Below are 25,914 nucleotides of genomic sequence, written 5' to 3'. Positions count from 1 at the left end.
TGGCTCAAAGTGTGGGAACCCAGTAAGAGAAGTGGTTGGAATTGTAGACTTCATCGGCTTCTCAAGAAGGAAAACTGAGCAGCTTCTAGCCTGGGTCTCAAAACTAGGTCATGACTGCGCACACATATACAAAACCACAACAACAAGGCTAAACTACAAGTGGTCATCCCATTCTGCTTGTACATCTCCGGGGAGACAAAGCTTCCTGCCTTACCAGGCACCCCCATCCATGTCTGGCCAACTGACTGTGACAATCTGGTTCCTGATACCACCTGACACCTGTCCTCCTGCAGCTTCTACTCCTTGGTCGTGGCTTCCTTTTTAGGGACACGTGAACCAATCTCACCCTTCTTTCACATGATACCAGCACTTCCAGCATTTGAAATCAGGATCTTCTCCATCCTTGGGTTGGCCAGCAGGTCTTTATTTAACAGGAATTCAAGTCTCCTCTCCTCTTTTTCCTTCTCCTTGATCTCCCTTGTCTGAGCAGGGAAGGGTAAAGGCTTGAGAAGATGCTAAGACCATACAGGGACTTAGCCATGGAATTTGGACTAATGATAATTATAATAATTGCAGCTACTCGTCACGGAGCATCAATCACACCTCAAGCATCAGATCAGTGCTTTACAGACAACTCGTCTCATCCTCATAACAATCTTATGATTTGGGTATGATTGTATCCAGTTTACAAATGGGTTAGTTGAGGTTCAGGGTGGAGGTGAACAGACTTGCCCATGGTCACTTGGCCAGTACCCCAAGAACTGGCACTGGAACGCAGGGCTGCCTGGCTGAGTTCAGGTAAGGGTAACTGCCATTTCCCGACCCAGCCCCATTGGGCACCAAGAGGACAGGAATGAGAAAATTAGATGCTGAGCCAAAGCAAGAGGCCTGTCTACTGACCTGTGTGTGGGGCCCTCTCTGGGTCTCCTCTTTGGAGATGCCTCAGAGACTCAAATACCTGCTGGTTTTATCTGTGAGGCTGGTGGAACTCCTTGTCAAACATCCAGGCATATTTTTGTCACTTTAAGAAATCAAGACAATTTCTTCACTTGACAAAGGTAAAATCTTTTAAAGCTTTGGAGGATTGGGAAAGGGAATAAGAAAGACATTAATAGAATGACATATTTTTAGTGTAACACTTCAGAGAAAAACTCTAGGGGAACAAAAAATAAAATGAACGACCTAAATATGGTTCTTTAAAATTTTTTTTAAAATACTATGAGCTTCAAAGGAGTGGGCTGTGCTGGATATTTGCATGCCCCAAATCTGTAAAGGATTTGAATACAATGGAAAGTCCGTGGGTGAAGACTCTCCTTTAGTCTGGTAAATTGTGCCTCCCCTAATGTTGGGTTGACTACTTGCGAGCTGAGTGACCGGACAAAATACTAAACCTCTCTCGTTCTCAGTTTCATAATCTGTATGATAAAGATGGTGGCACTGACCTCATTGAATTGTGGTGAGATAGACATGAAATCATTTATGTGAAATACACGAAATATTTATACAGAACTATAATAATATAGTCCTATATACCACATTATATAGTACATAACATATACTATATAATAAATCTAATATATTATTATATAATATATATTATATGTGTTAGATTAATTATTATGTATTTTCAGGTTATTTTATTTGAAAATAGAACACATGGCTCATTTAGGAAGATTATGAAAATATCTTCTGCTGCTTTTGCTGAGTTTCTGAGAAATAGGCCGTCTTAGCCTGAGCTGCTATAACAACATACCATAGACTGGGCAGCTTAAACAGGAATTTATTTCTCATAGTTTTGGAGGCTGGGAAGTCCAAGATCAAGATGCCAGCAGATTTGGTTCCTGGTGAGGACTGTCTTCTTGGCTTGTAGACAATCACCTTCTTGTGTAGCCTCCCATGGAACAGAGAGAGGAAGCTCTGGTCTCTTCCTCCTCTTAAAAGGGCACTAATCTTACCATGGGACTCTACCCTCAATGACCTCATTTAAAGCTATTCACCTCCTGTATTAGTCCATTTTCACACTGATATAAAGATACCACCTGAGCCTGGATAGTTTATAAACAAAAGAGGGTTAATTGACTCACAGTTCCACGTGGCTGCGGAGGCTTCACAATCATGGAAGAAGGCAAAGGGGAAGCAAGGCACATCTTACAGAGTGGCAGGAGAGAGAGAAAAATCAGAAGGAAGCTCCAGACATTTATCAAACAACCAGGTCTTGTGAGAACTCACTATCATGAGAACAGCAAGGGAGAAATCCGCTCCCATGATCCAATCACCTCCCACCAGGTCCCTCCCTTGACACGTGGGGATTACAATTCAAGATGAGATTTGGGTGGAGACATGGAGCTAAACTAGATCACTTCCCAAAGACATTTCCAAACATCATCACACTGGGGATTAGAGCTTCAACATATGAATTTAGGGAACAGGAGGATACACAAACTTTCAATCCATAGCATGGGAAAATAGGTTCACAAACAACTGTTATGAGCTGATAGGAGCCTCCTCCTCATGGGTGCTGGATGTGGGAGCTGAGGATTCAGGAGAGCTGGACCCTGTTTCCCACTCCACAGGGGCCGATGCCACTCCAACAGCATCACAGTCCCTGTCTCATGACAAGATCCTGAGTTGGTTTAGATAACCTATAACAACATGCTCAGGGAAGGTGGGTTCAACCCACTGGGTGGATCATGATTGGCCAAAGCAACCAGGATAGTCTCATTCCTTCTTGCAGGTGACTGGTTTAGCAGTGGGCCTATGACCCAATTTTGGTCATTGAGACAAAATGGGGCTTCGGGAAAAGACTTCCAGTTCTGATGAAAATCTCTTTTCTTTCCTATATGCTGGAATGTGAGGACGGAATGTGAAGCAGGGCTGCCTTTTTGTGACTATGAGAGGAAAAACAAAGAGAATTGGAGAAGTGAACTCAGAGCACTGAAATTATTGAACTGCTGAGTTAGCAGAAGCTGGAACTGCCTACCCTACAATTCTAGTTATGTTTACATAATAAAACCCAGTGTTTTCAGCTACTTTTATCCAGGTCATTTGTTACCAGGAGCCAAAAGCATCCTAAAGCATACATGCACAAACTTACTTTGGGACTCTAGACACATGCCCTCTCTGAGCCTCGGTTTCTTGTTTTTTGTTTTTTGTTTTTTTTTGATAGAATCTCGCCCTGTAGCCCAGGCTGGAGTGCAGTGGTGCGATCTCGGCTCACTGACACCTCTGCCTCCGAGGTTCAAGCAATTCTCCTGCCTCAGCCTCCCAAGTAGCTGGGACTACATGCGCGCGCCAATATGCCCAGCTAATTTTTGTATTTTTAGTACAAACGGGGTTTCACCACGTTGACCAAGAGGGTCTCCATCTCCTGACCTTGTGATCCGCCTGCCTCGGCCTCCCAAAGTGCTGGGATTACAGGCCTGAGCCACCACGCCCGGCCCAGTTTCCTCTTATATTAAATGATGGGATTGGATTCCTGTTGGCAAACCAGTAGCCCATGGGCCAGATTCAGCTTAGCAGTGATGTTTGGGTTTCCCTGTGGATCAAACAAATCATATGTATCTAGAAAATGTGACTTCTGTACTTTCCAAAATTCTTCCAATTGCCCTCATGAGCCTCACATGGGATAGTGGTGGAAAAACGAATCTTGTCAGTTAGTCATATCTCCATCTTCTCTGGTACAAAGAATCTCTTAGAGATCTTGGTTCTTCTCTGCAAATGCTCCTGGTTAGGGGTGAAGAAGTGGGGCTTACATGCCATTGCGGCCTTAGGGCTATGCTGTTGTCTCTAGATCTGCTATAGAATCTGTTAAAGTGAACTAAATATGGCCTGAGAAGGACTCCGTACTTCTCTATTTGAGTCCTTGTGGACGAACTGCAACCTAGCTTGATACGTAGAGAAGACTGAAAACCTAACTTAGGAGTATGCGCCTGTAACAATAGCTGAGTCTTGGCCAAACCCAGTGGCTATACTTCAGCCACTCACAAACTGTTGAGTGTTCAAACTGTGCTCAGATAAGGAAACGCTGAGCCGTAACCAATCCAGCCATTCTGTACCTCACTTACGATTTCTATATATCATTTCCCTTTTTTTGTCTATAAATCTTCTTCTACCATGTGGCTGTGCTGGAGTCTCTGTGAATCTGTTGTGATTCTGCCGGCTGCCCGATTCACAAATTGTTCATTGCTCAATTAAACTCCTTTAAATTTAATTCGGCTGACGTTTTTCTCTTATCAAATCACAGGGCTGGTTGAGGCCTTAAGCTCTGTACAGTGTCTGCTAAGATGCAGCAGATCTCTCTGGGTCCTTGGAATAGTGTGCTCCTTCCATAGCTGAAATCTTTGGTCCTAGACATAGTCCCTGTACTCTGCAACCACTGATACCATGTTGCTTCCAGTGACCTGGGCTCGGCACCTCTGCATTCCCTCCCTGGGATATCCTAATGTCTCCCTGAACAGGCACTAGGGAAACAGAAATATCACTCAGACCTACTATTCCAGACATGTCTATACACACATATATTATGCTCTCCTAAGGAACAAGGTGCCAAGCCAAATGCAGAACATTCTCTAGAGCCTTGTAGTTACTCTTCCAAGCAATGCCTAGAGAAGTAGTCTCCAGCTTTCTGTGTTGTTGGGTCCCCTAGTACCTGTATGGATATCTCCATTATTAGTTTCTCTACCCCTTGTCAAGATATGGCTATGTGGCAGAAGGTAGAATGAGAGATTAGTAAGAATCCTGCCATCACATCTCCTCATCTACTTCTTCCTCACTGGAAGCAAATTCCTCTATATCGAATTCTTTCTCCATTAAGACTCACACCTTGACCGGGCGCGGTGGCTTACGCCTGTAATCCCAACACTTGGGAGGCCAAGGTGGGCGGATCACAAGGTCAGGAGTTCGAGACCAGCCTGGCCAACATGTTGAAACCTTGTCTCTACTAAAAATACAAAAATTAGCTGGATGTGGTGGCAGGTGGCTGTAATCCCAGCTACTCGGGAGGCTGAGGCAGGAGAATCACTCGAACCTGGGAGGCGGAGGGTGCAGTGAGCCAAGATCAAGCCACTGCACTCCAGCCTGGGCGACAGGATGAGACTCTTTCTGAAAAAAAAAAAAAAAAGACTTACACCTTAGTGACAGAACAGTAAGAGAAACCTTTAAACCAAAGAGACAACAAAGTTAGGAGATTTTTAAAGATTATACCACTGTACTATATTTAAAGCAATTTTTAATTTGTTGCCAATATTTTTTTAAACTCACAAGATTCTATATATGCATGTAGATTTTTATCTTCTCTTTAAAATTAGAGGCTCTTGGCAACATTGAATTCACATTCTTTTATGGAACAATAATGGGCATGAGCCAAGTAGTCTTCTTTCCTTGAACGTGCATGCATTGTCTGGTTCTTCACAGTCCCAATCACTCCCCTTTGTCTTGGACCTTGAATGCATCTGGTTCGCACATTTATGGTCTCTTTCTACCCCCTTAGGCATTCACAATTCTATAATAAGATCAATTCCCCTTATATAGTTCTGAGACTCTATGATCAATTCCCCCTTCCCACCTCCCCATTCATCCAGCACCACACAAAGCCCAGACAGGGAATGCAACATATTACATCCTGATATAAACATGATTACTACATGAACATATAATAAGTTATGGATAAATGTATAATCTGGTCAAGTATATATGCCAAACACTTATTTTAAAATGAGAAGAAAGTTTTTTTCAACCATTCACTTGACTTCCATTCTTTGAACCAGCTGTGGAGCCTTGAGCAAGTTACTTGGGCCAACTGGGCTCCTATTTTTTCAACTGTGGGATGAAGAGGGTACAACTAATTCCAGGGCTCTGTAATTACATGAGTTCAGTCCAATAACCATACGTTCTCACATCAGGAGGGTTGATCCAAGGAATGTAAGACAGGCCCTCACATTTGGGAGTTTATGATCTAGTTGGGGGAAAAAAAGCAAAAGCATAGTAAATGGAAAGCATCACAAAGCAAAGGGAGCTCTGGGGCCTCTATGCTCAGAATAGTGGGATCTTACAGTCAGAAGGTGACTAAGAGAAACTTTTCTCTCCTCACCAACATCTTCAGCTAACTACCTCCTCTTCTTCCCTTGAAATAAAATTCAGCTCACCTCTCCCTCTCCTGAAGCCCAAGGCTGGGTGAATTGATGCCCTCCACAAGTGTCCCCAAAGCTCTGCAATATCTTTGTTTATTGGTCTGTCTCCTCCACTGTTCTGGACTCTGAGGGTAGGAAATGTAATACACATTTGTCTTTTCTCTTTTCTTTTCTTTTTCCTTTTCTTTCTTTTCTCTCTCTCTATTTTTTTTTCTATAACAACACTCACTTCATGGCGAACCATGCTGGCACCTCATTCCATGTGGTGTGGTTGATAAAGATTTTCATCATACACATCCTTCCTCTGGTAGGCAAGTAAAATCAGGTCAGATTCTTTCTTCAGGAGATTTTAATCTTAAGGGAATTAACAGAATATCAAAAGAGTTTGAAACTGAATCATTCTTCCAGCAGAGTTCATTTTTTCCTACTTCCATTATCCATTGACCTGTTCTTGTTCCTCTCTTCCCTTGGATGTTCAGTCCTTCCTTGACTTTGCAAACTCCTCAATACTTTACTTAAAAAAAAAAAAAAAGTAAAAGAAAGAAAGATGGCTGAGGCCATTTCTGTAAAAATCAAGGATTTTATCTCATTCTGGGATCAAATCTTTTTCAACTTTGCTATCAATTACAAAGTCTGGCATGTGGTAAATTCTGGGGACAAAATACTAAATGTTTATTCAGTGAATAAATTCCTCATCAATGCTAACTTTCATTCAATAGCATTCCTGACAGATAACCATCTCTCTTCTTTATGCTAGAATGCCATCAACTTCAGAGGGCTCAGCATCTCACTAGGCAGCTCAGGCTATTTGGAAAATTTTCCCAAATGAATTCTATCACATATCCCCAGTTGTTTGAAAGTTCTTCCTAAATGAGTAAAAATCTTGCTCACATTAACTTTCCCCCTACTATTCCTTGTTCTTTGCGGGGACCATGAGAATTCTTCCATCAGATAATTTCAGAGTCAAGGCTAGCAACATCTACAGGGTTTCAGGGCTTGCTAAGAGGTCTCTAAGGGATAATAATATCCCACATTTGAAAGGCAAATAACACCTAGAGGGTTTTCAAAGCTCGTTCCCAACCATTAGGTAATTTATTCTCACAAAAACTCTGAGACACAGATTGCTGTGGGATTACTAGTCTCCATTTTACCTATCAGGAGACTCTATCCCAGAAAGATTGTATAATGTTTTTTTCCAGGTCACACAGTTAATAAAGGGCAGAGTTAAGACTCAATGCCTGATCTTTATGGCTTAATTCTCTCACCTCCTCAATTGTACCATGGGTCCCTTACCACAAGGTTATAATAGTCATCTCCATGATGAAGATATGATTTTAAAGGGATTTACTGCTCCAGCCACTCTGCTGCAGGTCAGCTTAAATACTTGCTTGACCTCCTCAATCATCTAAGAGAGGTGATTATTTCTATTTCACAATTGAAGACACTGAGGCTCAGAGCAGTGAAGAGACTTGCCCAAGGCCACTAGGTAATAAATGTCAAAACTGACATTGAATCTAGGTAAAAAAGACAGACATCAGTCATACTAGGAGTTGGCTCATGCTGTGTGAGCAGCCTAGCCCTGTACCACAGAAGCCACCATTAAGTCCCATTTTGATCTTTCTCTCATGTGAGTTTTTGGACCTACACTTTCAGCAAGGACAATAGCCATTTCCTTACCCACTATCCCTGAAACTCCGGAGGCCACTTTGTTGCTCTCCTCTCCCAAATTCTAAAGTCTTTCTCTGTCCCTCTCCCCACATAATTACATTAACCATTCACAAAGTTTGGGTGGGATTTTTGGTTGCTGAATGACTTATGGGGAAAGAAGGAAGACTGGCTACACACACAAGAAACATTCAGGTCATTTTTATTTCTCCATCCGTGGGCAGCATCAGCCTAACCTGGAATGTGCATGCCACAGCTGCATTAAGACCAATAGGAAACATCTGTATTCTGTTACAGTTTCTCCCTTAGACAACACCCCCCTACCACCACCAAAGGCATGGTGTTTTCTTAAAGTTCATCTGCAAGGTTCTGTTCTCAGCACTGATAACACTGTAAAATAATGGTAAAGTTAATTATTGGCAAATTAAAATGGAAGTGCTATCTAAATTCTTAGGACATCCACATTACTATAAAATGAGTTTATTGTGATCAAAACGATTAATGACATTTCAGTAAATACCAGAGAATTAAAATCCTGAATACCAAGAAGGTTAAAGTCTTATCATCATTAGAGTACATCAAAGAAAAAAGTGAGTCCTCTCCTTATCTGCTTACATTAGGGGAAAAGACGCAGAGCAAATAAAGAAAATCATTTGAATCTTGGCAAATACTGAAATCTAGAGGCTCATTTTCTTATTTATGTAGCATTTAGAAGCAATACATATTTTACTGGAGGAAAAACAATAGCTCATGTGTAATTTAAACAAAATAGACAAACCAAAAGAACAGAATTGAAAGGCCAAGAATAGACCCACGCATATCATAACATTTTAGCATATAATGAAGAAGGTATTTTAAAACTGGGGAAAAGGATAAATATTAAATAAAGGTATTGGCACAACTGGTTCATCATTGGTTGAGGGAAGGTAACTACCTTATGTCTTACCCCTAAATATAGTCCAGAACAAAAAAAGTAGATAAAAATACATATGTTTGGCTGGCCGCGGTGGCTCACGCCTGTAATCCCAGCCTTCGGGAGGCCGAGGCAGGCGGATCCCCTGAGGTCAGGAGTTCGAGACCAGCCTGACCAAAATAGTGAAACCCTGTCTCCACTAAAAATACAAAAAATTAGCTAATACCTGTAATCCCAGCTATAGGCTAAGGCAGGAGAATTGCTTGAACATGGGGGTGTGGAGGTTGCAGTGAGCCAAGATCGTGCCACTGCACTCCAGCCTGGGCAACAACAGCGAAACTCCGTCTCAAAAAACAAAAAACAAACAAACAAAACATATGTTTATCATTTCAAAAAGAGAAACCAGAAAAGGAGAAATTAATAAATTTGGTAATACTTAATTTAAACCAAGTGAAAACGTAAGTAATAACCTGGAGAAAATATCAACAATACTTTGGAAAGATAAAGGATAATATCTTTGATTTTTTTAATATGTAAATGATATATTTGATATATAAAGAGCTCCTACCAATAAAGAAAAAGACAAGTTCTCTGATATAAAGAGGCTGGGCACAGTGGCTCACCCCTGTAATTTCAGCACTTTGGGAGGCCCAGATGAGCAGATCACTTGAGGCCAGGAGTTTGAGACCAGTCTGGCCAACATGGAGAAACACCATCTCTACTAAAAATACAGAAATTAGCCAGGTGTAGTGGTGCATGCCTGTAGTCCCAGCTACTCAGGAGGCTGAGGCAGGAGTATCACTTGAATCCAGGAGGGGGAGGTTGCAATGAGCCGAAATCGTGACACTGCACTCCAGCCTCGGCAACAGAGTGAGACTCTGTCTCAAGAAAAAAAAAAGCAAAAGACTTAGAAAAGAAATAAAAGTAGCCAATGCAACTATGAAAATATTTCCCCTTCAGTAGGGGGAAAATAATGCAAGCTAACATAACTATACACTTTTTATTTTGGTGAAAATTTTAAAAACCTTATAGTAAGCAGTATAGGAGATAAATAGACCCTCTTAGACTCTCCTGAAAGAGCACAAATTGGCCCAAAATTTATGAAAGGCAATTTGGACTAAAAAATAAATTATATACTATTTAGTTTGCTAGGGATATCATAAAAAATAACCCAGACTAAGTGGGTTAAACAACACAAATTTATTTTTTATGGTTCTGGAGGCTAGAAGTCCAAGATCAAGCTGTCTGCAAGTCTGGTTTCTAAGGCTTCTCTCCTTGGCTTTCAGATGGCAACCCTTTTGCTGCCTCTTCACGTGGTCTTTCTTCTATGCACACCCATGCCTGGTGTCTGTTCCATTTCTTGTAAGAACACTAGTCATATTGGACTATGGCCTAACCCTTATGATCTTACTTAACCTTAATTATTTTTTCTTTTCATTTATTTATTTATTTATTTATTTTGAGATGGAGTCTTGCTCTGTCACCAGGTTGGAGTGCAGTGGTGCAATCTTGGCTCACTGCAACCTCCGCCTCCTGGTTTCAAGCGATTCTCCTGCCTCAGCCTCTCAAGTAGCTGGGACTACAGGCACACGCCACCATGCTCAGCTAATTTTTTGTTTGTTTGTTTTTTGTATTTTTAGTAGAGATGGGGTTTCACCATGTTGGCCAGGATGGTTTCAATCTCTTAACCTCGTGATCTGCCCACCTTGGCCTCCCAAAGTGCTAGGATTACAGGTGTGAGCCACCGCGCCTAGCCCCTTAATTATTTTTTCAAAGGCCCCTTCTTCAAATACAGTCATGCTGGGGGTTCGGGCTTTACCATAGGAATTTGAGGGTGGGAGGGAACACACTGTAGTCCGTAACACACACACACACACACACACACACACACACACACACACACACACACACACACACACCCCACTCACATATTCTTACCCTATGACCAACAATTTCACTTCTAGAATATGATTCAGAAAAGCAAACAGACCACAAAGGCAAAAATCTGATCCTAAAGTATACATACATCTCATCCTAGATTCTGTTTTCTAACCTGAATTTTCCATTTATGCAAAATTGGTTAATTCAGTACTGAATCAAATTCTTTAGAGATGAGATCTAAGAATTTATTTTTTAAAATTTAACTTCTGATACATAGCCAGGTGACGGTGAAATTGCTTTGTAAATGACTGTAAAATAGGTAAGATTCTGTTGTCTGAACCTGCCATGAAAATGCCAGCGTCCCTTGAATGCAGCGACTCTCAGGGAAGGGCCGCACTGCCTAGTACGCATTCCTGAGCTGTGAAGTCAGACAGATGTGGCTGGAATTCACTCCATTCCTTATTGGCTGTGTGACCTTGGGCAAACCCTCTACCCTCTCTGATGCTCAGTCTCCATTATCTGAATAATGAGGAAAACAATACCTTTTTGCAGAGTGGTATAATAAGATTTAGAGATAAATTAAGAACAGGACCTGGTGACTGGCCCATGTGAGATGTTCAGAAAATCAATATTATCTCCTTATGATATCACCACAAATGTTCAGGAAGGAATGGACCAGCCAAAATTCATAAACGCAGTACTAAGGTGTGGTAATACCAAAATCAATGCCATTTTAGGGAAGTTGACATTCTGACTGGGGTCAGTGTATCCTAGAGCAATGGTACAGGGTTCTGAGGCAAATGGATCTCGGTTCAAATCCTGAAACTGCCAACTAAGTGGATAAATCTAGGCAAGTAGCTTGACTTTGTCAGCCTCAGTTTCTTCATCTGTAAAATGGGGTTGATAATATCTACTTCACAGCATCACTATTAGGCATAAATAAAATAACCCAAGTATGATGCTTTTTACAGTGTCTGCATGTATACATCTCAGTAAGCAGAATTTATTATTTTTTGCCACTACCAGTGCACATCTGCCTCAGACAGGTGTGCAAATGTCTGCAGTGTCAGAGGCTCTGGGGAAACCGTCTTGAGCAAAACCTCTGATGAGTAGGTGTAGCGGAGTCTTTCATTCTTTAGAGAATCCTGGGAAGGAAGAAAACTAATAAGTTATTTCATCTAATACCTTCTTGCGCAAGGATCCTTAGCTACAAATACACTCTGTGATGTTTTTCTCAGATAAGTTACAAATAAGACCCAACTTGCCTTGAAAGGATTTCTGCAATCTAATAGGATGAGGTGTTAGTCTTGATACTGTGAAATCCCTTTAGCAGAAAGCCTGGGGCTAGCAGTGGGGCCAGGCTCTTCCTGAGTGTTGGCACTTAAGGAGGCAGATAAGGGAAGATTTCCAAATAGGAACATCTGGAAATGGAAAAGAAGGACTCTGAGGAGAAAGAGCACTCATTTTTCAAGGCTGCCTTAGGCTATGTCTTCTGGGAAGCCATCTCTGAGCAAAAGAATCATGGATTTGAGATGTGACACACAGGATTTTAACAAATGAAGCCACCAGGTCTGTTTGTGGAGCACCCTGGGTTTACTTCTCTCCTCAAGGACTTTAGAACCGGATTGAGAGCCCAGCCAGTCAAGTGACTGTGCAGGGTGCCCCCATTTGAAAAGCAGCAAGGCCTCATAGAAAAAAAAATTGGAAATATTATTCCAATTAACACAGATGCCACGTGGGATTCTTGATATGACTGATGAAATTTAAATTGGTTGCCACATTAGTGAGGAGTCTTCAGGTCATAGACAATAGAAAACCAAGTCAAACTAGATTTTTTTTTTTTTTAACAGTGGTAAAATACACAGAACATAAAATTTTCTGTCTGTAGTAGACAGCTTGGGCTGCCAGAACAAAATATTACTTTTAATGGCAAAAACCACAATTACGTTTACACCAACATAATACAGGCTTGTTGGCTAAAACAACACAAATGTACTTTCTCACAGCTGCACAAGCTGCAAGTCTAAGATGACGGTGTTAGCAGTGTTAGTGTCTGGTGCGGGCTCTCTTCCTGGCTTGTAGGTGGCCACCTTCTCGCTGTGTCCTCACTCCGCCTTTCCTCTCTGTGTGCACGGAGAGAGCTCTGGTACTCTTCTGACCTCATTTAACCTTATTTGCCTCCTACAGGGCCCTGTCTCTATATGTAGTCACACTGAGGGTTGGGGCTTCAATACATGAATGTTGGAGAGACACAGTTCAGTCCATAACACGGTCTTAACCATGTGTAAGTGCACAGTTCAGTGGCATTAGGTACGTTCACATTGTTGTGCAACCATCACTACTCTCCATCCACAGCACTCTTCTTATCTTGCAAAACTGAAACTTTGTACCCATGGAAAATAACGCACCATTCCTCCTTCTCCCCAGCCCCTGACAGCCTCCAAACCACCATTCTACTTTCAGGATCTGTGGATTTGACTTCCCTAGGTACTTCATATAAGTGGAATTATGCACTGTTTGCCCTTTTGTGGCTGACTTATTTCACTTGGCGTAATGTCAAGGTTCATCCATGTTATAGAAAGTGTCTGAATTTTCTTGTTTTTCACAGCTGAATAATATTCCACTGTACATGTAGACCACATTTTCTTTATCCATGCATCCATCAATGAACACTTGGGTTCTTCCACCTTTTGGTACTGTGAATAATGTTGCTGTGACCATGGATGCACAAATCAAACTAGTTTTTAAAAACCATACATAGAAGAAGATGAACATTACTGAAGATGAATATTACTGTCCTACTCCTGTGAAAGAGACTGACTTCCCCTTACATGGAAATAAAAGTACACAATTTGCTAATGACCACTTGCCCCATAGGGTATTCTTGTGCTCTGCATATGAAAGCTATGAAAGATTTCCAAATAGGAACATCTGGAAATGGAAAAGAAGGACTCTGAGGAGAAAGCACACTCATTTTTCAAGGCTGCCTTAGGCTATGTCTTCGTCTCTGGGCAAAAGGATCATGGATTTGAGATGTGACACGCAGGATTTTAACAAATGAAGCCACCAGGTCTGTTTCTGGAGCACCCTGGGTTTACTTCTCTCCTCAAGGACTTTAGAACCGGATTGAGACCACAGCCAGTAGGGTGACTGTCCAGGGTGCTCCCATTTGAAAAGTAGCAAGGTCATAAATCTCTTCATCACCCTCCATGGACCATGAGACCAGCCAACTAGGAGTCACCTGAAATCACCAGCCAAATGTCAGCTGAAATTCTGAAACAGAATAATCCTGAGCTCAATGCTATTTACCCAGGAAAAATGATTTCTTTTGTTCTAAATTTTCAATCCAAGACGTTTAGGGGATCAGAAAAATCACAATTCTATTTATTTATATACTTATTTATTTATTTATTTATTTATTTATTTATAGACAGAGTCTTGCTCTGTCACCCAGGCCGGAGTGCAGTGGCGCCATCTTGGCTCACTGCAAGTTCCGCCTCCCGGGTTCACGCCATTCTCCTGCCTCAGCCTCCCGAGTAGCTGGGACTACAGGCGCCTGCCACCACGCCTGGCTAATTTTTTGTATTTATAGTAGAGACGGGGTTTCACTGTATTAGCCAGGATGGTCTCGATCTCCTGACCTCATGATCCACCCACCTCAGCCTCCCAACGTGCTGGGATTACAGGCGTGAGCCACCACACCTGGCCGGAAAAAATCACAATTCTAACACAATTCTAAGTGTTAGAATTACATGTTGAATATAGCTGTTGATTTTTACAAATCCATTTCTACCCACTTCCATTAAGTAAATACTGAAAAACTGTATTTTGAATATAGTTGTTGTTTTTAAAAAAATCTGTTTCTACCCACTTCCATTAATTATTTTAGATTTTTTAGAATAATTATTTAGAATAATTATTTAGATTCTAAAATTTTTTTTAGATTCTAAATTTTTTTTAGATTCTAGATTTTTTTTAGATTCTAAATTTTTTAGAATAATTATTTAGAATAATTATTTTAGAAAAGTCATTGTGAAAGGATATCAGCTTTTTTGGGCCCCCAAATCTCTCAATCTAACCCTGGTCCTGGGGCTATCTCTAGGTTAATTTAGAGCAAAGCTACAGAAAGGAAAGTGAGCACCTGCTATGTGGTAAGCAGTAGACGTAGCCTTGTCCACAAAGAATCATGTATACTCTCCTTCTCTGGGAGGCTTAGAGATGTGGGATAATTTGTCCAGGGTCACACTTGAAATGAGCAAGTGGCTGTGCTAAGACTCAATTGCAGGTTCCTCTGGCTCCAAATCCATGCCTTGTGATATGGTTCAGATCTGTGTCCCCCCCACCCCCCAAATCTCATATAGAATAATAATCCCAGTGTTGGAGGTGGGGTCTGGTGAGAGGTGATTTGATCCCTGGTGTGGTTTCTCTTGAATGGTTTAGCACCATCCCCTCGGTGCTGTTCTCATGATAGTGAATGAGTGAGTTATCATGACATCAGGTTGTTTAGAAATGTGTAGCACCTCCCCACCTCTCTTCCTCCTCCTCCAGCCATGTAGGATGTGCCTGCTTCCCCTTCTCCTTCCGCCATGATTGTAGGTTTCCTGAGACCTCCCCGGAAGCCAAGCAGATGCTGCTATGCTTCCTGTATAGCCTGCAGAATTGTGAGCCAATTAAGCCTCTCTTCTTTATAAATTACTCAGTCTCAGACATTTCTTTATAGTGATGTAAGAACAGACTATACACCTTGGTTTTATTTGTTGTTTTTTTCTATGCAAGCCCTCCACTTTCACTGTCCTTTAACAGGTTCTTGTTCTGCCTTTGTTAGGCTGATTCTCTAGGTATCACTGGGAGGCATAGACCCTCTCCTTGCAGAACTCCAAGGGACACCATTCGCACATTCTTCTGAAAGTCCCCTGTTGAGCTGTGGTGGAGCTCTGCCATGTGTAGTTATTGTTAGGAGGTTTGGCATTGATTCCAAATTCCTAAACATGGCCTGACTAACTGCTACTCACCTTCAGGTGTTATTTTAATTGTCACTTCCCTGGGGAAGATTTCTCTGTATCCCTGATGGGGGATTAAGTCACCATTTTGTTTACTCCGAGCACCTGAACATAAGATTGTCTTCCCCAGCACTTAGCACAATTAATAATTAATTACTCATATTATTATGTGTTTAATGGCTGTCTCTGTTTACGCATTTATGCATCCATTTATGGATTTTTTTTTTTTAAAGAGCCGATTACATGCCTGCCAGGTGCTTACTGTCTGAAGCCCTGCGGCTAGAGCAGTGTAGGAGTAGGAGTCCTGGGTGGACTGGGATGTGGTCTGGCTTCCTCCCCATGTATCCTCCAGCCCAGCCAGTGCCTCGCCTAGAGCAAGAATTGAAAGAAGGAAGAAAAAAATGAAGAAAGGATACAACAATATTATTATGTTTCAGCCATATTCCATCCCCTTCCTTTGTGGGCCCTTAAAAGGCTGAATCTAGTCCTATTTATCTCTGAATCTCCAGCACTAAACACAGCGCGTGGATAGAATAGGAGCTCAAAAAATACAGACACTATTTAATGAATCAATGAATGATTCAAGCAATCAATTTAATTTGGCATATGCCTTCCTTGTAGGTGTGCCCATTAATTACCAATTACCAATGTTTACATTCCAGTGCCTAACCATTTTTTTGCTGGCTTCTATGAACTCTCTGGGATGAGAGAATTGGTTTCTCAAATGACTTCCTGCATAAATTAGCCCATCTGAAAGTGAGTGTTTATCCCAGGCTCTTTGAAATTCACATCATTCGCACCAACACCCCCGCTCAGCTCAGACAGTTCTTTAATTCCAGTCACCTGGGATTTCTTCCTACCTTTGTTGCCAGCCCTAGCCTAACGCCACTTATCTTATCCACCTGGATTTACATATCAGAAAGGCCTAATCAAAGCCTGCCTGATTGTCACATCCACCCTGGTTACAAATCTGCCATCTAATCAAGAAGCCATACAGCAAATCAACATGCCCTTCTTTCTGAAATCTCTTGCAGAAAAATGGGAGAGCAGGAGTCAGAGCTGTGAACAAGGACGGCAAGAGTCAACCAGGGGAAAAATTCCCTTCCTAGCTGTGTAGCACTGGGAAGAAACGGACAAGGCAAAATGCTTTGTCTGCAGTTTGATACAACAGTGAGTGTGGGAGAAAAAAACTAATGAGCACAAAGTAACACATTTCTAAACTATGGTGCCTAATGGTACCATCTTAAGATTCTCTGGGCCCACAAGGCTACGAAGTTAGAATCAGAGATCCTTTATTTAGTCCAACACCTGCAAGGTACATTTTATGAGCTAAGTCAGGTTCTGAGAGATGAATAGCTAACAATAACAGGTAACTTCTACTGCACCCTTAGAATGGGCCAGCCTTTTCAGGCATGATCTCATTGGGTCCTCACAGCTAATTTTTTCTTTAATACAGAGAAGAAAAAAGAGACTTAGCAATGCCATTTTCCCATAACCATAGAGTAAGTAAGCCGTGAACCCAGGACACAGACTTAGATTATTTGTTCATTCAGCAAACTAATTTTTTTAAGTCTCCTGAATGGCACATCTTAAACTTTAAAATATGCATACAAGCCACCCAGAGATTTTTAAAAATGTATTTTCTGATTCATTAGACCTTGGGTATGTATCCACATTTTTATTTATTTTTTATTTTATTTTTATTTTTATTTTTTTTTTTGAGACGGAGTTTCGCTTTGTCACCCAGGCTGCAGTGCAGTGGCACGATCTTGGCTCACTGCAAGCTCTGCCTCCCAGGTTTACGCCATTCCCCTGCCTCAGCCTCCCGAGTAGCAGGGACTACAGGTGCCCGCCACCACGCCCGGCTAATTTTTTGTATTTTTAGTAAAGACGAGGTTTCACCATGTTAGCCAGGATGGTCTTGATCTCCTGACCTCGTGATCCACCCGCCTCGGCCTCCCAAAGTGCTGGGATTACAGGCGTGAGCCACGGCGCCCAGCCGGTATCCACATTTTAAATAAGCTCCCTGGTGATGCTGCCCATGCACAGACCACAGATAATCCTGACTCCGTTACTCCTTTGCTGTGTGCCCCTTGGCAAATTACTTAATTTCTCTGAGCCTCAGTTTCCTCCTTATAAAATAGAAATGACACTAGAACCTGTCTCGTGGGTGTATTTAAACAGTTAAATGACATACTCTATATAAAGCTCTTAGCATAGTCTCTGGCCTACTCAGCAAGGGAGAAAGCAAGCAGCAAGTGTCAGATCTTATGATTTTCATATAATCCATACTGGGCACTGTGCTGGAAATACAGAAAGGAAAAGACACCCTCCGAAGGAGATGCCATCTAGCAGGGAGGCTGGTGGGCTGGCTGTATGGGCAGTGACGGGGGCAGCTCAGAAGACAACTTACTAGCCTGAGCATGGCAATCAGAGAAAGCTTCTGAGAGACAGTCTTATTTCTGTCACCCCAGTCCACATGAGGGGAAAAAAATCAAGATCGAGTGGCCAGTTGGTGCAGGACACTGCAACAGAGCAGGTTTACATCCAGGAGCTCAGCAGCCTTTAGGAGCTGATATGATCGAAGATCAGCTTCACCAATTCCTGCCAAAAGACTCTTGCTGAGGATTTCATGAGGTCTCAGATTCCCCCTTCCAGGTTCCTGACAGCCATTTGGTTTCTGCCAAGACTCTCAACTCCCTTATATATTAACACAACCTTAAGCCTTTCTCCTGAGTCCCTCCAGGCATGTTTTTATTTTTTTTCTGCACCCCTCTAGCCTTCTAAATTCTACCAGCCACCAAGACCCACCATAGAATTCATACCTGCTAAAAGTGAGGGTTGGTTGCATTTTAAAGCCTTCATTATTAGAGCTGATGCTTACCGGTTGATTGGAGCTTTTTTTTTTTTTTTTTTCCTAGGAATGAAGCTTAATAATTTTTTTCTATAATTGAGAAACCAAACTAAAGTGAAATGACCTATGAGCAAGTGGCAGAACCTGTACTAAAAACATATTTCCTTATGCCCAGCAGGGCTCTCTCTCTCACAACCCTCTGTTAGAGAAAAAAAGCACAAAGCAGGGCTACACACTCCACTCTCCCTTCCCTAAGGAATCTCAGAAAGCTGATGAATGCATTTGGCATCCTCTCCAGAAGTGCTGGAAATAGCCTGTTACAATGCAGGGTCTGGGCTTGGAATTCCACAGCTCTCCCCACGTGGGACCAAATCGACTCTGTCACTGACAAGCAGCAGCGGGAGCTCAAGTAAGTTATAAAATACTGCTGAGCCTCAGTTTTCTAAAATGTAAAATGGAGATAATCGTACTTACTGACAGTTGGGTGTGATGATCCAGTATGATAATATATGTAGAACACCTGGAGAGCAGGTGCTTGCCTGGTCATGGGGCATTTCAAGGGTTTTAAGCAAAGTCACTCATTCCCCAGTTTAAAACTTTTGGTAACAGGCTGTACATAGCCCTGAGGAGGCACATAGCCTGAGGTCCCCAGCCCGGTGCCTGTAGCCCTTTGTAATCTGCACTCTACTCTCCCAGCCTCATTGCTCAGATAGCTCCTCCTGACACTCCATTCTGCTCTCCAGCTTTGCAAAGAAATTTCCAGCTTTCTAAGCTCCACTATCCTGTCTTCACTTTGGACTGGTGCTTTGCCAGGAGTGTTTGCTAATTCTCTTTCTCCATTTCCTTAACACCTCATGTCCTCTGGCCCTCTAAAGCTCATTTTTCGGGTCTCAGATCAGGTCTCACATTTGATACCTTCTCGAGGAAGTCCTGCCCCACCTCACCCCATCACCAGGCCATGTCTCTGTGCCCCCTTAGTGATCCTACTAGATTGGGGAGCAACTCACTGTGTTGTGCCATTGTCTACTCTTTTGCCATGTCTGCATCCCCCAACAGGATGCAAGCTCAGTGCAGACAGGAGCTACGTCTGGGGTCTTGTTCACCATCATCTCGCTCACACATTCCAAGGCTTGGTACAGAGTAGGAACTCAAATAATAGCTGTAAATGGAATCGATCAGAATAACAATAACAGTCTTGAGAAAAATAAAAAATGTCACCACTCCAGGGCGAGCAAGACAAATGGGCTTGTCCCATTGTTGAGACGGAAAGCTTTACACAAATAATTCCATTTCCAGCCTTTCTAGAACAAAGCAGGACTTAAAATAAAATCAACCAGCTACCAGGTGCCTGGGAGCAAGGGTACCATAGCCAATGCTGCTTGTGGGTCAGGAAACTACCAGAATCCAGCCTTGTCAATGCAAAATGCTTAGAGCCCTGGGGGGTCGGGATGGGTTGAAGCAGGGCCTCTTTGAACCACAGAGAGGAAGCCCCTTTCTAAATCCCAGTCACTGAAAGCCAGTGCCTTCCTTTCCTAGCGCCTATAGAATTGAATTAGCATAAGCATTGTCATGTAACGAGTTGTCAGCCTGAAGATGTAATTATTGCAAAGCAGCGAAAAATTTCAAAAGTTGAGCTTTAATGGAAAAATGAGATGGGAGCTCTGGCATTCAAGTATAAAACAAACTTTTTAATATTCATTCCTCCTGCACTCTTTGAAATTCACCTTCAGAGCGCCAAGGTGAACAGGGGGAAAAAAGTTCAATAATTTTCAAATCCTAATTATAATTCATCACAGGTGATTAAACAAGGCTGTGGGTATTTGTTGCTCACCACTTGTTTTGTTCTTACAGTGGACATTTAATTTTAATTAAAAAGAGAGTTTTTTTTTTAATGATGCCTAGTGCTATTTTTCCTTTTCCATGCAGAGAGACTCAATTTTTCAATTTGCCGATATTATAAGATAAAAAATACTGCATACATGTTTATGCCTTGTATTTTGATGGGGTGGGGGGCTATCAGTTCATCCACCTTTAGGGTCTCTATACTTCCCGAGGGAGTCAATCCAGACTCCACAGACTGCCTTTCCAGATCTCCATAATTTAGCTAGCATTTACACTTCTGAAATTTCTAAGCTTCAGCTTCTTTATTTGAAAAATAGGGGTCAGGTGAGTGGCTCACACCTGCAATCCCTGCACTTTGGGAGGCCAAGGCAGGCAGATCACTTGAGGCCAGGAGTTCAAGACCAGCCTGGCCAACATGTCGAAACCCCTTTCTACTAAAAATACAAAATTAGCCAGGCATGGTGGTAGCTGTAATCCCAGCTACTTGGGAGGCTGAGGTATGAGAATTGCTTGAACCTGGGAGGCAGAGGTTGCAGTGAGCTGAGATTGCGCCTCCAGACTGGAGTCTCCAGCTGGAGACTGCACTCCAGCCTGGGCGACAGAGCAAGACTCCTTTTCAAAATAATTAATTAGTTAAAAAAATGAAAAATGAGGATGTTAATAATGAGACATATTTTGCTATCCATGGTAGGTACTTTGGGAAAGTAAGATCATTCTGTCTACAAGCACTTTATAGAACTGATGACTCACCATGAGACCAAGTTAATTATTACATGCTCTCCAAATGTTATTTGTTGTTTTTCTTATTGATAAGTATTTGTTAATTAATTCAACAAACACTATTTGTGTGTGTGTGTGTGTGTACGAGGCACTGTGCTAATTTCCAGGGTTTAAAAAGAGAAAAGAAAATGAACCATGTGCCATGTTTCATGATGAGGATTGATCCAGTTTAGACAGGAAGACAGACATGAGAACAAATGGGCCTGTTTCCATTTGATTCTTACAGAAATGCTCTGAGGTGTGTAGGAGATAGGATTAGAAGTCTCGTATAGCTTTATAGCTGTGTAATTTGGGGAAAGTCTTTTAACATTTTGAGACTCAAAATTCATTGCATAAAAAATAGGGTAAATAGTATTTTTTCTACTTTTGATTGCTGTATAAATATTATTTTCCTTTATCATCTTTTCTTCCATAAATCTCCTAATCTGTGCTCAAGTAATACTTCCTAGCTTTTATGTCTATGATTTTCCTTGCCTAAGCACTTTCCACATTTCTGTATCTGGCATACCTATGCTCACCCTTTAAAAGGTAGGATAGATACGATGATCCTTGTGAAGTTTTCTCACATTCACAAGAGAGTTCAGTTTCCTTGATATTGTTCCCATAATATTTCTCTGTTCTTGTCCTGATTTCAGCCCAGATCCTCTGGTATACGATGAGTCACTGACTCATTTTCCTCCTAGGTGGTGAGCTTCCTAAGGAGGTCATCCTAACTCTGCTTGGAAAAATGTTTCTTGGTGAAGGAGAGTTAATGAATGGATGAGGGTGAGTATGTTAGGATTGCATAGCTGCAAGCAACAGAAATGGATTTTGATTAGCTTAAATGGAAACACGAACTTACTGGGAAAAGACCAGGTAGTTAGAAGTTTGGCAATGAGGCTGCAGGACCAGGCTTATAGAAAAATGAAAGCTAGGACAGATTAAGGTACCTAAGAGGCAAGAACTGATAGACCAAATTTAGAGGAATCCTTTCCAATGTCTTCCCATCAGTGCTACACAGCATTCTAGATTTGAATGCTGTGTGTGTGTGGAGGGGAGTGGGGTCTGGGTCAGCCACCCAGAGCATTGAGGGCAGAGCATCTTCAATGTTAGTCCTTCTGACTGCTCCCAAGGGGAAAAAGGAACTTGGGGTGCTATTTCCAAATAGAGGGGGCATGAGTGCTAGGTGGCCCCATATAGCAAATGATCACCACAAACTACATGTGAATAAATGAGGGACTCCCCACAGAGAGGGTGAACATCTTCTGAATAGCCCAAGCTGGAGTGCAGTGGCACGATCTCGGCTCACTGCAACCTCCGCCTCCTGGGTTCAAGCGAGTGTCCTGCCTCAGCCTCCGGAGCAGCTAGGATTACAGGCATGCACCACCACGCCTGGTTAATTTTGTATTTTTAGTAGAGAGGGGGTTTCTCCATGTTGGTCAGGCTGGTCGCAAACTCCCGACCTTAGGTGATCCGCCTGCCTCAGCCTCCCAAAGTGCTGGGATTACAGGCATGAGACTTACTCATTTCTGTACCCTGTAGGTGGCACAGTGCCTGTCAATAAGGGATCCTCTCTATTCATCTTTATTTTGAGATCTGGTCTAGAGTTCTTTTCTGGCAGGCGGTCTTTATTTTCCTATAGCCCGGAAGAGACAACTCTCCCTTGAACACTTAAACTCAGTGCCTTCTATCTACAGCTCTTCGGTCAGATAGCGTGAGGCCTGATCTCATCACTCTGACCGTCTAACAATTATCAGTCTTCTTGTTTGATAAATCAATTGAGTGGGGACCACATCAGGCATTAAGGTGTCCCACAACCATCATCCCAGGTGGGCAGGCACAACCGAAGTGCCCTGATCCTGTAGTCCTTTAACTGGGCAAATTTATAGTTGTGCCTTTTACCCCTTCCTATTTTGTATCAGTTTCTGAAGCTTCATTCTCCATTAAGATCAAGTTTACACAACAGGCTCGAAGCAAAGCAAACTCAAGTCAGACGTTTTTGGATGGAACCCAAAGGCCCTGATAATTCACAGGTGAAGAGGATTAATTTCATTGCCATGCTTCTGACACTCCCCTTTCAAAGTGGTTTAGCACTGCTGTTTAGTAAATGTTATTCGCCTCCTGCTTCTGGTACCAGCCACATTTGCATATTCATCAGAAGTGTGCGCACAGTATTAAACCCGACCGTTACCACATTTCTCATTCCCAAATCCCTCTATGAATGCTGATACCTGTTTCTCTAGCTGCAGCCATAATTTTCTCAAGGTCAGCACATGCTGGCGTTTCCCTGGGGAGCTGGGGGCCTCCACTGCCCTGAAGAAGCCATGCGCTGCTGCTTCCTGTCACCTCAATGGGTATGACTCCATGAGACTTCAGTGTGTCTGATGGGAGGTGGTGTTTGTGGAATGCACAAATGCCAGTGAGAAGGCTTGAAGTGAACACTGGAAGTGGAGTCAAAAAGCTGGTTCAAGTCTAGGCTCCAAAACCTGATGCAAGTTGCTTCTAGCCACACGGAGCTTCAACATCCTCATTTGTGAAACAGAAAATAAGTTATCTGTGCTGCTGTGTTTACTCCATGAGATTATGTAGGTGAAGGTGCTGTGTCACCTTTAAAATTATGTAGAAAACTAACACGTTTTGAAATTTATTGCTTGTTTTATTATAAAAGAAAAAAAAAAAAGAGGAAGCCCATGCTAGCCACATGAAAGAACAGGGGAAACAGAGACAGTCACAGTTTCCTGGTTAGTTCCCAGCTGTTTAAGTTATTCCAGCGGAGATCTTAGACATCATTTTGTAGCAGATACTTCTCCGATGTACTTTTATGAATTATGGACCCACAGAGCCAGAAAATATGGCAATAATAAATACAGTCACTAAGTTTTGGGGTAGCTTGTGATGTCACATTAGAGAACTCCAACATCTTCAACCTCTCCAGGTATTCACTTGAAGCTGCTTCACTAGGGTTCGTGTGTCAGGGACACATGGCCACTCCTCCGCATACAGGAAATGGGACTCCATTCTCAGCAAAGAAGTCCCTCTTCAAAAATCCTGTTCCAACCTGTGATAACTGAACTGTTGCATGTTCTTAGTGTTGGTGAGACCCATAGGAGTTGTGTAAACTATTTTTACATATTTTCCTTGCTAGTTGTTACCCAGACCTGAGACCTTACTTGAAATATCCTATCTCTTGTATCTTGGTGGCTTGGACAACTCTTTCCAATAACATATGATTATAAAAATAAATAATAAAGATAATCCTTAATAATAAGAATTGCCATAAAGAATATAAAACAGGCTAATGAAATAAAGTTATTTGGGAAGTGGGGTGCACAAACCACTCTGGGGAGATGATGTTTGGAAGAAGAACTTTAAAATGAGAAGGAGACAATGAATCCTGAGTTGAAATAATTTTCTTTCCTCTTATTTCCTACTGTCTTTCCATGCCTAGTGGAGCATCTATCACCGTTGACCTGCTCCCAGAGTTATGTATTTCTGTCTTCCCAATAGATTGTGAGAGCCTGGAGGGCAGGAATTATCTTTTATCTCCACATTCTTCTAGGGTGTTGGTGTTGCTTGTAGCAGGTGTTCAGTAAATGAGTGTTAAATAAAATGCAAAACATGTTGAGAGTAGATCGGAGGCCTATGTTTCACATGGCTATTTACCCAGAAACTGTCAAGGGTCTGGCCCTTCAAGGACATACAGTTAACTATAGGAAGAAACCAAATGTGCGAGCCATCCTTTACAGCAGTGTTTCAAGGGTTGGCACCAGAGAGAAAATACTGCAGCCCTATTTTAAGTGGAAAAGGCTTTACTGACACATTTTCTTTACTCCAAGTGCAAGTTCCACTTCTTGCCATGGACTGTGTTTTTATGAGAATTCACTTCCATGTTGCCTAGATCCAACAGGTTTCTTACGATCTTAAGAACAATAGAACAACTGAATTCTTTATTCAGTTAGTATCACTGAACACTGATGTTTTCTTCTAAACACAGTTTAATCCCTAAAGTGAAATCTTGATTGATGGCCTTGGGTACCATATTCATGATTTGCATTTTTTTTTTAATTTTAAACAACCAGTAATCAATTTATTAAGACAGTTGACTTAAGCATCTGCAACGGTGACTTCCACCTCAACTCCTAGCTCAGTACTGATGGAAGTAATCTGCTTAACAATCTCAGAAGGACTGTGCAAGTCAAAGAGTCACTTGTGGATTCTCATCTGGAAACGACCTCATGTCTTAGAACCTTCACCACAAGGAGTTTTTCTTGTAGTGATTCTCAGAATCTTGGTAGGTATTCAAACTGGTCCTTTCCCTATGATATTCTTTTCCTTTGCTCCTCTGATCAAGTCAGCACATATCATCTCCTGGGATTTTACACTGCAGCTCCTTAAAGTGATTCAAATTTGGTGAATTGCCACCTCCGGCTCCATGAGTGTTTTTCCGGTATTTTTAAAAGTCATGGAAGCTGCGTGGCTTCCTGATCAACTTGTTCCTCAGTGAGAGTGAACAGTGGTGAGCCAGGAGCGGGAGTCAGCGGATGACAGCCCCACACCACTTGCGACCGCATCGCCCTCAAAGAGCGATTTGCATTCTTATCTAAAGTTCTTCAGTCAGTCATCCATTCTAACCCTATATATATACACATTATATTATATATAATATATATTTCATATCATATAATATATATGAAATATATAATATATATGAAATATATATTATATATTTCATATCATATAATATATATGAAATATATAATATATATTTCATATCACATAATATATATGAAATATATAATATATATTTCATATTATATAATATATAATGAAATATATTATATATGAAATATATATTAGTATGAAATATATATT

At 41.8% G+C, this 25,914-nt stretch overlaps 1 protein-coding gene and 1 pseudogene across 6 annotated transcripts in view; both read right to left on the bottom strand.

Moving 5' to 3' along the window:
* The window catches only part of DAB1 (DAB adaptor protein 1), a 1,250,774-nt gene that overhangs the window by 587,099 nt on the left and 637,761 nt on the right, over positions 1-25,914 (bottom strand). The gene's annotated exons all lie outside the window — the stretch shown is intronic.
* LOC106634909 (small ribosomal subunit protein uS10-like) lies at positions 24,865-25,506 on the bottom strand (annotated as a pseudogene).

The sequence above is a fragment of the Pan paniscus genome, chromosome 1 (genome assembly GCF_029289425.2).
Source record: "Pan paniscus chromosome 1, NHGRI_mPanPan1-v2.0_pri, whole genome shotgun sequence".
NCBI lineage: Eukaryota > Metazoa > Chordata > Mammalia > Primates > Hominidae > Pan > Pan paniscus.
This window is presented reverse-complemented; position numbering and strand designations above follow the sequence as displayed.